This window comes from Marmota marmota, unplaced genomic scaffold (assembly GCF_001458135.2).
Source record: "Marmota marmota marmota unplaced genomic scaffold, marMar, whole genome shotgun sequence".
In the NCBI taxonomy this organism is placed as follows: Eukaryota; Metazoa; Chordata; class Mammalia; order Rodentia; family Sciuridae; genus Marmota; species Marmota marmota.
This window is the reverse complement of record NW_025999961.1, coordinates 12,852,149-12,865,580: the sequence shown is the minus strand read 5'-3', so window position 1 is coordinate 12,865,580 and position 13,432 is coordinate 12,852,149.

The window sequence follows — 13,432 nt, the reverse complement described above, 5'->3', positions numbered from 1 at the left end:
GATGAGAGGTGGGAGGGAAAGGGAGAGAGAAGGGAAATTGCATGGAAATGGAAGGAGACCCTCAGGGTTATACAAAATTACATACAAGAGGAAGTGAGGGGAAAGGGAAAAAAAAACAAGGGGAAGAAATGAATGACAGTAGAGGGGGTAGAGAGAGAAGAGGGGAGGGGGGATAGTTGAGAATAGGAAAGGCAGCAAATACAACAGACTCTAGTATGGCAATATGTAAAAAAGTGGATGTGTAACCGATGTGATTCTGCAATCTGTATACGGGGTAAAAATGGGAGTTCATAACCCACTTGAATCAAAATGTGAAATATGATATATCAAGAACTATGTAATGTTTTGAACAACCAACAATAAAAATTATAAAAAAAATAAGTCATCATTGAGCCTACACATATTTTCTCTACTTCATCTGCACTTTTGCTTAATATACCACTGATGGTATATTACTAACTTTACTTGAAAACTTGCCTATGTCTAATGATTGATCAGTGAGCAGATATAGATTAGGGTTCTTTTTACTTAGTTTTATCCTCTACTTATAATGTAGTGTGTAGTCTATAATTAATATATCAATTTACCCCTTGTTAATTAATTCAGAATATGGATAAGTAAATAAATTAATGGGTGTTTCTTCAGGCCAAATAGAAATCTTATTTATGGAATGATTCTTAAAATGAGTTTCTATGTTATTTCATTATCAAGTTTTTGTTACTTATGGAAATGTTTTTTTTCTTTACTTCATACTTAACAACATAAAAATTAACTTTAGTGTAAGTAATACAATATGCCACGTAAGACATTAGTTTTAGAAAAATCTAGACACCAGGATTATCTATATGTCTAATTTTTTTCACAATTTTTGTAGAGTTGGAACAAAATTAGAAATATATGCATGCTGAATTTATGTTTGCCTTTGAAAATTTTAACTCTATTTGAAAATTTTATAATAAATAATCAAACTCACTGGGAGTTCAAACAACATACTGTCTTAGTCCTTTTGGTACTGTTTTAACAGAACACTGTAGTCTAGGTTATTTATAAAGAAACAAAATTTATGTCTCACAATCCAGGAGATAAAGAAGTCCAAGATTGAGTTTCCTGTATTTAGTCTGGTGAAAACATTGTTGCTTTGTGCTTAATGGCAGAAAGAAGTGCAAGGTAGCCAAATTCTTTCTGAATTGTCTTTTCTAAACGCGGTAATTCCATTCACCAGGGAGAAGCTCTCATAATCTAATAAATGATAACACAACTAAATTTTAAAAGCATTGCATTGGCACAACCTGAATTTTGGAGGGAACTCATTCAAATCATAGAACATACCACAAGGACAGGTACTTCACGCTGCAATGTGTAAAATGAACAATATAATAACTTGAAAGAAGGTTACATGTTGGAAAATGTGATGACTGTTCAACATTAAAACAAATTACTTATTTTTAAGTCCAGGCTATCTGGTGTTGTCAGTACAATAAGTGTCTTTTAAAGACATGTACTTGATCTCTTATATTTACATAATAACTTCCTATCTTTTTTCTAAATTACTGCTAACTTCTAAGAAATCAATATTTAAGCAAATTGCTGCCCTATAATAGTTATCTTTTCAATCAAAATAATTTTAGGCTATATGAGCTATAGTTGATCACATAATGATAACTCCATTAACACATAAATTCACAATGCTCTCAAGTATAACATATGCAAATTTGCAAGTAAAAAATAGTAAAGTCTTCAAATTAAAAATGTGACTGACAAAATCTGTTAAGTCTCTCAGTCAATGTGTAAGATGTCTTCATATAGATCTTTAGCCCAAATTTGTGTTTTAGCAGATCATCATTATATAAATTAAAAGCTGCCTAATTTGCCTATATATGCAATAACATTGAATTTGCTGACTGCATCTGCTTAAAGTTTGAGACATCTCAAAGATTTCAGATTTTTTAATGAGTATAAGGGGAAAAAATCCCTAACAGCTAATATAAATTTATAAGAGTGGATAAAGCCAAATATACAGGACTCAAAATCCCAAGGTAGCATAATATGGTAAATAAATAAATAAACACAAAAACTGATATGAATATCGAATAAGTGGTTCGTGGGAGTGAGGAAATCAATCCCTAAAAAAACAAAAATTAGAATGAGAGTGGTTTTTGGCAGAGACCACACAACTATGAAGAGACAGGATTAAAATATTCTGTGTTGGAGAATACTGAACAAACAGCAAAAGCAACAACCAAACCCAGAATTCCACATACAGTGACACCATCCTTTAAGGATAAAGGAAACATAAAAACATTCTGTATCTTCAGCTTAAATCTCCTGAATTAAGATAGTAGTAGTTCACGTGTTCCAATGAAAGTCCAGTGTGAAGAATTCCACAAAATCATAACTTGACCTAAGAAATCACTTATGGAAGGAAAGAGATACCTAAGATGGAAATCAAGCTGGAAGAGTAGAGGAAGAGAGGTAAGAAAAATAATATAACATATAAATCTTGAGTAAATTGATGGGTGGCATATAAAAAGAGAATGGAGTAGGTTGGAAAACATATTTTTGTCTATTTAGTTTTTGTGATGTTTGAAAAAATTTATCATGGCTGAATGAAAACTGAGAGAAACACCTTTGTAGATACACTCATTTTTCATATATCTTTAGTATTAATTGGCTTTGAAACAGCATAGCATCATTTAGGAAAGAGTCGATAATTTGAGTAACCTGAGACCAACTATGATTGGTGAAAACTTAAAAGGAGGCTTTTCATCATAGAGGAATTCTAAGTAATGATAAAATATTTAACTCATAGAAAGATTTAACAGAGCTTCGCATGCTTAATTAAATAGCCTCAATAAAAATAAAGAAAATGTTAGCAAACCGCACATGGAAACTATAAACCCACAAAGTAGAATATTATACTAAATCTCCCTCAATTATTGATTGGGAAAACACAGAAGTCAGTGAAGATACAGAAATTTAACAACCTTGTCCTATGTATTAAGTTATTAAATACTAAAGAATCTGTACAATAAACCGCATTTTCTAATTACAATAAGATTATGAAAATAATCTTCCATATATTTAAAAGTAAATTATCAATTCACATACAAACATATAGCTATTTTCTTCTAAATAATATATGAATTGAGGCAGAAAACCAGAGAAAAATTAAAATTACTGAGATAAATAATTTTTAAAAATACTAAATATCAAAACTCACTGGAAACCATGTGTAAGATAAATAGCAAGAAGTTTTATAGCAATACTGAATATTAGAAAAGAATAAATATAAAAACTTAATAAGTTTCAATTTAAGAGAGGTGAATATGAAAATGTTGAAAAATCAAAGAAGGTAAGGAAAATACAGAACCTGATGGATCAAATTAGGCCTAATTTAATCCTTTGAAAATAATAAAGGCTACAGCTCTAGCTCAGTGGCAGAGCACTTGCCTAGCAAGTATGAGGCACTGGGTTCAATCCTCAGCACCACATAAAAAAATAAAGAAATCAAAGAGAGGCATACTGTCCATCTAAAACTATATAAAGAATTTAAAAAATAATAATAAAATATTAAAAACTGAGAATATTAAAAGGAAAAAATATGTCACAACTAAATAATAGCAAAAAATGTCACAAATAAATAGTTGCTCCATATTTTGCAGAAATAAAATTAAAGATAATGAAAAATTAATATTTTTGAAAATTTAGATGAAATATCATAGAGAAAAAGTTATATCTTACCTAAATAAATCTGAGATAACTAAAATGATGTAGCATTTTACTACTAAAGATAATCAAACAAGTTTAAAATCAACTCAAAATAAAAGACCAATATGAATATATTATAGGTTCTTTTTTCAAAATTTCAAGAAAAAAATTGTTCCAATTTTATTTTTTCTTCAAAGAGAGAAAGCCCAAATGTTTTTACCTCATTATAATAAACAAATATGTGAATTATATGAACATATAATATGCATATCATATATGGAATGTCTGAGATAATATATTACGAAGTAGGGTCCAAATCAGAAATAGAATATCAGTATATCAGTAGAAAATATTACACACACACATATATATGTACATTATATGTGTACACATGCCCGCATATACATGGTCAACTCATAGCTCAAGAAAGAGTATTTGATAATATTCCGGAGCCCCTCCAAATAAGGTATCTTATTCTGAGGAAATGATACCTAGTCTATATGTGCAAAGGACATATACACCAGGAAAATATTCAAAGTATTCATTGTAAAAATAAGATAAAATTAATAAATTTAAAATAAATATGTATACAAGTAACTTTAGTGTCATTTTTTTTGTGCATGGTTGATAATTCCAAGAAAAGTGAAGACATAAGTTCATGAACTACGGAAACAATAAAAAATATTTGCAAATGTTATATATATTCTTTAATATTTATTTTTTAGTTGTAGTTGGACATAATACCTTTATTTTATTTATTTCTTTCTATGTGGTGCTGAGGATCAAACCCAGGGTCTTGCACATTGCTAGGTGAGCACTCTACTGCTAAGCCACAATCCCAGCACCTCAAATAATATATTTTTTAAAGAAAATATTTTAAAGTTTATGTAAGGGATTTATTAAAATTATTAAGAGAGTTTAGTGAGAAACTATTCCTTGGATCTGTACTGTCTTAAGTACAATTTTTTCTTCAAAACTTCCAACAATGCAAAAATGTCAATTTAAGCTCACAAGTTCAAATTGATGACTACAGCAAAGAGATACCTAGAAAGAAATTTAATGAAGTGTAATTGACACCTTTAGCAATATACTGTAAACCTTAATTTTATGAAGTTAACTGAGACAATTTAACAGAGGCATAGAAAATCAATGACCAAAAAAATAGCCTACCATTATATTGCTATCTCCCTCAGATTGTTTTAGGATTTGTTATTTAGCCTAAGACAATTAGGAAGTAAATTTATTAGCTTTTAAGACATTATATTAACAACCAAAACTTCAAAATAATATGCGTCCTTCTTATAAAGACGACTAAAGAAAAATTGTGCTGCCAGATTACAAAATTTTAATAAACCTACAGAAAATAAGTCAGTAATGTATTAATAGGTAGATAATCAATTGACCAATAGGGCATATTAGAAATTGTACAGAATCACACACACACACACACACACACACACACACACCTCTATTTCACATGTATAGAATGTAGAATTACCACATAATAAGCTTTGCAAATCACTGGAGAAAGGAGGACCCTGTTTTCTCATTCTTGTCCCACCCCCACCCCATTTTCAAGACCATCTCAACTTACATATATTTGATAGCTCCTTCACTGTAAAGTCACCAACTTAACTCTTTTGAATATAGATGTGTACCTGTTGTTTTGGGACTAATGGACACAGTGAGAAATTATTTACTATTTCATAAGATTTGATAACTTTCATGGCAATTTATAAATATTATTATATATATGTAATATATATTATTAAATATCTCCTTTATCTGAAGTGTTGTCACAGTGAAGAACTTTTCATGAAGTCTCAACATGTTTTCAACTTACATTTTCTTATGTTTTCTCTTGATTAAAAAAAAAATCCAAGATTTCAGCTAAGTTCAAGAAACTACAACAGTCCTTTCATGTGCTTACATGTTGAAATGATGCTGTATAAAAAACACTTCCAGGGATCACAAGACAGCCTGTTCAAGCCATTAGCATCATTTGATGGGGAAACAAATGTCTGTATGTTTCCCTGTCCCAAGTTGTCCATGCATCTCATGTGAATTTCATCCCATGTGAATTTCTTCAAAAGAATCTCAGGGTGTGACAGGAGGATTAACTAAAATCCCCAGTAATGTATGGATATGATACTTTCCAGTACCATGGTGCTATAAAAAAAGAAAAAGAAGAAGAAAAAGAAAAAAAATGCATGTTCTTTGAAGCTTAGGGGGCATTCTTGCACGCCACTGAAAAAGCCTAAAGAGCTCCTGTGAAGCTCTCGGTGGCCAGAGCAAAAAGAAAATGCTGAAGAAATAGAGCCTGCACTTACAGAATTTGTTCTCAACAAATATTTCAAGTTTTTCTATTATTGAAATAGATCCCACGAAGAATGCATATAAGGTATTCTGAAACAACTGAATGCTGAAATGATTTTGTAAAAGCTAAAATAAGTAGGGTGGGTATATCACTAATACAAGAACATTCACGAAAGGTCAAGTTTGAAAAAGTCAGCTAGATATCAATATTGGAAGTTCGGAAGATGGCGGCGAGGGGAGTGCATTGCCCCCGTGTGCAGCTTCACTGTGTGGGAGTATGACAAGTCAGGACGGCTAAAGGATATCTTGTTAGGAATTTCCAGCAATAGTGGGGTGCTCCGGAACCTGGAGGAAGGATTTCCATCGCACGAGGATCGGCTACGGGGACTCAAACGCGAGAGGTTTGTCGCACGGAGGGTAACACTGCTTATTCAGCAAATCGCCCCGCGACTAGAGTCTGCAGCGCCGCGCTGGGAAATGAGGAGATAGCAACGCAGGGATACAGCGCTGCAGTTTCTGCCAGCTGTGCAAGCACCGTACTCAGGGCTGAATTCTGGGTTTGAGACGGGGGAAGGAAGCAGTCCATCTCGGTTCTCCACACCGGTCAGACCACAGAGGAGGCCAGCAGCCACCATGTTGGAAAGCTGACGTCACCATCCCTGTTTTCGACTGACCGCAGCTCATTCAGCCATAGAACAGGTAATTTCAGGCTGCCATTCGCCTGCGGCTTGCAGACAGATTGCTAGGGTTCAGTGCCTGGGGGCTTCTTAGAACCTGATCTTATCGGAGCGAACACCGAGCGTGGGGCAGCCGAGTTCCGGCTCCCGAAACCGCCCTGGCCCAGGGCTGGGGAGCCTGCGGAGGCTGCTTCTTGGAGTCTGCTCTTATCAGAGCATACACCGAGCACGGAGCGGCCGAGTTCCGGCTCCCGGAACTTCCCTGGCCCGGGGCTAGGAGCCCGCGGAAACTGCTTCTCGGTCCGGGTCCTGCTGAGGGCCGGTCAGGACTCACCCGTTGCTTTGGTTGCCCGGCAAGGGGAACGAAATGCTGCCATTCGCATAGGATACCAACATGGCAGAGATCTGATGTCATCAGAAAGCGGCGGAGGAGAGAACTTCATCAATACCAGCGGCGACAGAAACAGTTGGTCTCCTGGTAGGGGGGGTGAGGCACAGACACCCGAGTCTCCTCAATTTGTCGTCGAGCCAGAGGGGAGGAGCCGGGCCGCCGCCAGCGCCCGGAGCAGGCCCAGCGGCTCGCCAGCGTGGTGACCGCGTGACCCCAATTGGAGAGGGGGCGGAGCGGAGCCGCCACCCGCACCCGCAAGGTGGGCAGACCCGCGACCCAGTGGTACATGGGCGTGGTAGGAGGGGCAGGGCAGAGCCGCCGTTCGCGCTTGCAAGGTAAACAGACCTGTGACAGCCTGGCGGGTCAGGCCCAGTGGCCTGCCAGTGTGGTACACACGTCACCCCAACTGGAGTAGGGGCAGAGCAGATCCTTCTCCCACGCCCGGATCAGGCCCTGCCGGTGTGGTGGTCACGTGACCCCAATTGGAGTGGGGGCGGAGCGGAACCGCCACCCGTGCCCGCAGGGTGAGCAGACCTGTGACCAACCTGCAGATCAGGCCCAGGGGTCCGCAGGCGTGGTAGGAGGGGCAGGGCAGATCCGCCGCCCGCGCCTCCAAGGTAGGCAGACCTACAACAGACCGGCGGATCAGGCCCAGGAGCCTGCCGGCGTGGTACAAACACCACCCTAATTGGAGTAGTGGCAGAGCAGAGTCGCCGCCCGTGCCAGGAACAGGCCCAGCGTCCTGCAGGCGGGGTAGTCACGACACCCCAATTGGAGTAGGGGCAGAGCAGAGCCTCCACCCGTGCCCGAAAGGTGGGCAGATCTGCGACCGACCAGCGGGACAGGCCCAGTGGCCTGCCGGTACGACAGACACGTCACCCCATTTGGAGTAGGGGCAGAGTAGAGCCGCCGCCCGCGCCTGCAGGGTAGGCAAACCTGCAACCGACCGGCGGATCAGGCCCGGTGGCCTGCCGGCGTGGTACACTCGTCACCCCAATTGGAGTAGGGGCAGAACAGAGCCGCCGCCAGCGCCCAGAACAGGCCCAGTGACCTGCCGGCGTGGTAGCCACGACACCCCAATTGGAATAAGGAGAGAGCAGAGCCGCCGCCCGCACCTGCAGGAAAGATACGCAAGCAGTATGAAAAGACAAGGAAAGAAAGGACCACAAGCAATGCAGGTCAACGCAACTTTAGAAGAGGTAACAGCTGCAGCAGATGGAATGTCAGATAAAGAATTCAGGATATACATGCTTCAGATGATCTGGAGTATCAAGGAAGACATTAAACAGCAAAATCAGACAATGAAAGATCACTTCGACAATGAATTACGCAAACAAATCCAGGAAGCAAAGGATCAACTATACAGGGAGATAGAGGTTATAAAAAACAAACAAACAGAAATCCTAGAAATGCAGGAAGCAATAAACCAACTTAAAAACTCAATGGAGAATACTACCAGCAGAGTAGAACACTTAGAAGATAGAACATCAGACAATGAAGACAAAGTATTTCAACTGGAAAAGAACATAGACAGCTCAGCAAGACTGTTAAGAAACCATGAGCAGAACATCCAAGAAATATGGGATAACATTAAGAGACCAAACTTAAGAGTCATTGGGATACAGGAAGGTACAGAGCTCCAAACCAAAGGAATGAGCAGTCTATTCAATGAAATAATACGAGAAAACTTCCCAGACTTGAAGAATGAGACAGAATCCCAAATCCTAGAAGCCTACAGGACGCCGAATGTGCAAAATCATAAGAGATCCACACCTAGACACATTATAATGAAGATGCCCAACATACAGAATAAGGAGAGAATTTTAAAAGCTACAAGAGAAAGGAAGCAGATTACATTTAGGGGTAAGCCAATCAGGATAACAGCTGATCTTTCAACACAGACTCTGAAAGCTAGAAGATCCTGGAATAACATATTTCAAACACTGAAAGAAAATGGGTTCCAACCAAGAATTGTGTATCCAGCGAAATTAAGCTTCAGGATGGAAGATGAAATTAAAACCTTCCACGATAAACAAAAGTTTAAAGAATTCGCAGCTAGAAAACCATCTCTTCAAAACATCCTCGCCAAAGCATTACAGGAAGAGGAAATGGAAAATAACAATGAAAACCAACAGTGGGAGGTAGGACAGTAAAGGGGGGGAAAATAATCAAAGAGGAAAACAAACCATGTTTAGTAACAGAAATAAACAAATATGGCTGGAAGAACAACCCATATCTCAATAATAACCCTAAATGTTAATGGCTTAAACTCACCAATTAAGAGACACAGGCTAGTAGAATGGATCACAAAACAAGACCCAACAATATGCTGCCTACAGGAGACGCATTTGATAGGAAAAGACATACATAGGCTGAAGGTGAAAGGTTGGGAAAAATCATATCACTCATATGGACTTCGGAAACAAGCAGGAGTGTCCATACTCATATCAAATAAAATAGATTTCAAGCCAAAGTTAATCAAAAGGGATAAAGAGGGACACTACATACTGCTTAAGGGAACCATACACCAACAAGACATAACAATCATAAATATTTATGCCCCAAACAATGGTGCAGCTATGTTCGTCAAACAAACTCTTCTCAAGTTCAAGAGTCTAATAGACCACCATACCATAATCATGGGAGACTTCAACACACCTCTCTCGCCACTGGACAGATCTTCCAAACAAAAGTTGAATAAGGAAACTATAGAACTCAATAACACTATTAATAACCTAGACCTAATTGACATATATAGAGTATACCACCCAACATCAAGCAGTTACACTTTTTTCTCAGCAGCACATGGATCCTTCTCAAAAATAGATCATATATTATGTCACAGGGCAACTCTTAGACAATATAAAGGAGTAGAGATAATACCATGCATCTTATCTGATCATAATGGAATGAAACTGAAAATCAACGATAAAAGAAGGAAGGAAAAAGCATACATCACTTGGAGAATGAACAATAGGTTACTGAATGATCAATGGGTTATAGAAGACATCAAGGAGGAAATTAAAAAATTCTTAGAGATAAATGAAAACACAGACACAACATATCGGAATCTATGGGACACATTGAAAGCAGTTCTAAGAGGAAAATTCATTGCTTGGAGTTCATTCCTTAAAAAAAGAAAAAACCAACAAATAAATGATCTCATACTTCATCTCAAAATCCTTGAAAAAGAAGAGCAAAACAACAGCAAAAGAAGTAGAAGGCAAGAAATAATTAAAATCAGAGCTGAAATTAATGAAATCGAAACAAAAGAAACAATTGAAAAAATTGACAAAACTAAAAGTTGGTTCTTTGAAAAAATAAACAAAATCGACAGACCCTTAGCGATGCTAGCGAAGAGAAGAAGAGAGAGAACTCAAATTACTAGCATACGGGATGAAAAAGGCAATATCACAACAGACACTTCAGAAATACAGAAGATAATCAAAAACTATTTTGAATCCTTATACTCCAATAAATTAGAAGATAGTGAAGGCATAGATAAATTTCTTAAGTCATATGATCTGCCCAGATTGAGTCAGGAGGATATAGACAACCTAAACAGACCAATATCAATTGAGGAAATAGAAGAAACCATCAAAAGACTACCAACTAAGAAAAGCCCAGGACCGGATGGGTATACAGCAGAGTTTTACAAAACCTTTAAAGAGGAACTAATACCAATACTTTTCAAGCTACTTCAGGAAATAGAAAAAGAGGGAGAACTTCCAAATTCATTCTACGAGGCCAACATCACCCTGATACCTAAACCAGACAAAGACACTTCAAAGAAAGAAAACTACAGACCAATATCTCTAATGAACCTAGATGCAAAAATCCTCAATAAAATTCTGGCGAATCGGATACAAAAACATATCAAAAAAATTGTGCACCATGATCAAGTAGGATTCATCCCTGGGATGCAAGGCTGGTTCAATATACGGAAATCAATAAATGTTATTCACCACATCAATAGACTTAAAAATAAGAACCATATGATCATCTCGATAGATGCGGAAAAAGCATTCGACAAAGTACAGCATCCCTTTATGTTCAAAACTCTAGAAAAACTAGGGATAACAGGAACATACCTCAATATTGTAAAAGCAATCTATGCTAAGCCTCAGGCTAGCATCATTCTGAATGGAGAAAAACTGAAGGCATTCCCTCTAAAATCTGGAACAAGACAGGGATGCCCTCTCTCTCCACTTCTGTTCAACATAGTTCTCGAAACACTGGCCAGAGCAATTAGACAGACGAAAGAAATTAAAGGCATCAAAATAGGAAAAGAAGAACTTAAATTATCACTATTTGCAGATGATATGATTCTATACCTAGCAGACCCAAAAGGCTCTACAAAGAAACTATTAGAGCTAATAAATGAATTCAGCAAAGTGGCAGGATATAAAATCAACACGCATAAATCAAAGGCATTCCTGTATATCAGCGACAAATCCTCTGAAATGGAAATGAGGACAACCACTCCATTCACAATATCTTCAAAAAAAATAAAATACTTGGGAATCAACCTAACAAAAGAGGTGAAAGACTTATACAATGAAAACTACAGAACCCTAAAGAGAGAAATAGAAGAAGATCTTAGAAGATGGAAAAATATACCCTGTTCATGGATAGGCAGAACTAACATCATCAAAATGGCGATATTACCAAAAGTTCTCTATAGGTTTAATGCAATGCCAATCAAAATCCCAACGGCATTTCTTGTAGAAATAGAGAAAGCAATCATGAAATTCATATGGAAAAATAAAAGACCCAGAATAGCAAAAACAATGCTAAGCAGGAAGTGTGAATCAGGCGGTATAGCGATACCAGACTTCAAACTATACTACAGAGCAATAGTAACAAAAACAGCATGGTACTGGTACCAAAACAGGCGGGTGGACCAATGGTACAGAATAGAGGACACAGAAACCAATCCACAAAACTACAACTATCTTATATTTGATAAAGGGGCTAAAAGCATGCAATGGAGGAAGGATAGCATCTTCAACAAATGGTGCTGGGAAAACTGGAAATCCATATGCAACAAAATGAAACTGAATCCCTTTCTCTCGCCATGCACAAAAGTTAATTCAAAATGGATCAAGGAGCTTGATATCAAATCAGAGACACGCCGTCTGATAGAAGAAAAAGTTGGCTACGATCTACATACTGTGGGGTCGGGCTCCAAATTCCTCAATAGGACACCCATAGCACAAAAGTTAATAACTAGAATCAACAAATGGGACTTACTCAAACTAAAAAGTTTTTTCTCAGCAAAAGAAACAATAAGAGAGGTAAATAGGGAGCCTACACCCTGGGAACAAATCTTTACTCCTCACACTTCAGATAGAGCCCTAATATCCAGAGTATACAAAGAACTCAAAAAATTAGACAATAAGAGAACAAACAACCCAATCAACAAATGGGCCAAGGACCTGAACAGACACTTCTCAGAGGAGGACATACAGTCAATCAACAAGTACATGAAAAAATGCTCACCATCTCTAGCTGTCAGAGAAATGCAAATCAAAACCACCCTAAGATACCATCTCACTCCAGTAAGATTGGCAGCCATTATGAAGTCAAACAACAACAAGTGCTGGCGAGGATGTGGGGAAAAGGGTACACTTGTACATTGCTGGTGGGACTGCAAATTGGTGCAGCCAATTTGGAAAGCAGTATGGAGATTTCTTGGAAAGCTGGGAATGGAGCCACCATTTGACCCAGCTATTCCCCTTCTTGGTCTATTCCCTAAAGACCTAAAAAGAGCATGCTACAGGGACACTGCTACATCGATGTTCATAGCAGCACAATTCACAATAGCAAGACTGTGGAACCAACCTAGATGCCCTTCAATAGACGAATGGATAAAAAAAATGTGGCATTTATACACAATGGAGTATTACTCTGCATTAAAAAATGACAAAATCATAGAATGTGCAGGGAAATGGATGGCATTAGAGCAGATTATGCTAAGTGAAGCTAGCCAATCCCTAAAAAACAAATGCCAAATGTCTTCTTTGATATAAGGAGAGTAACTAAGATCAGAGTAGGGACGAAGAGCAGGAGAAGAAGATTAACATTTAACAGGGATGAGAGGTGGGAGGGAAAGGGAGAGAGAAGGGAAATTGCCTGGAAATGGAAGGAGACCCTCAGGGTTATACAGTGGACGGGGTAGAGAGAGAGGAGGGGAGGGGAGGGGAGAGGTGGGGAGGGGGGAGGGGGGAGGATGGGAAAGGCAGCAGAGCACAACAGACACTAGTATGGCAATATGTAAATCAATGGATGTGTAACTGATGTGATTCTGCAATCTGTGTATGGGTTGAAGGTGGGAGTT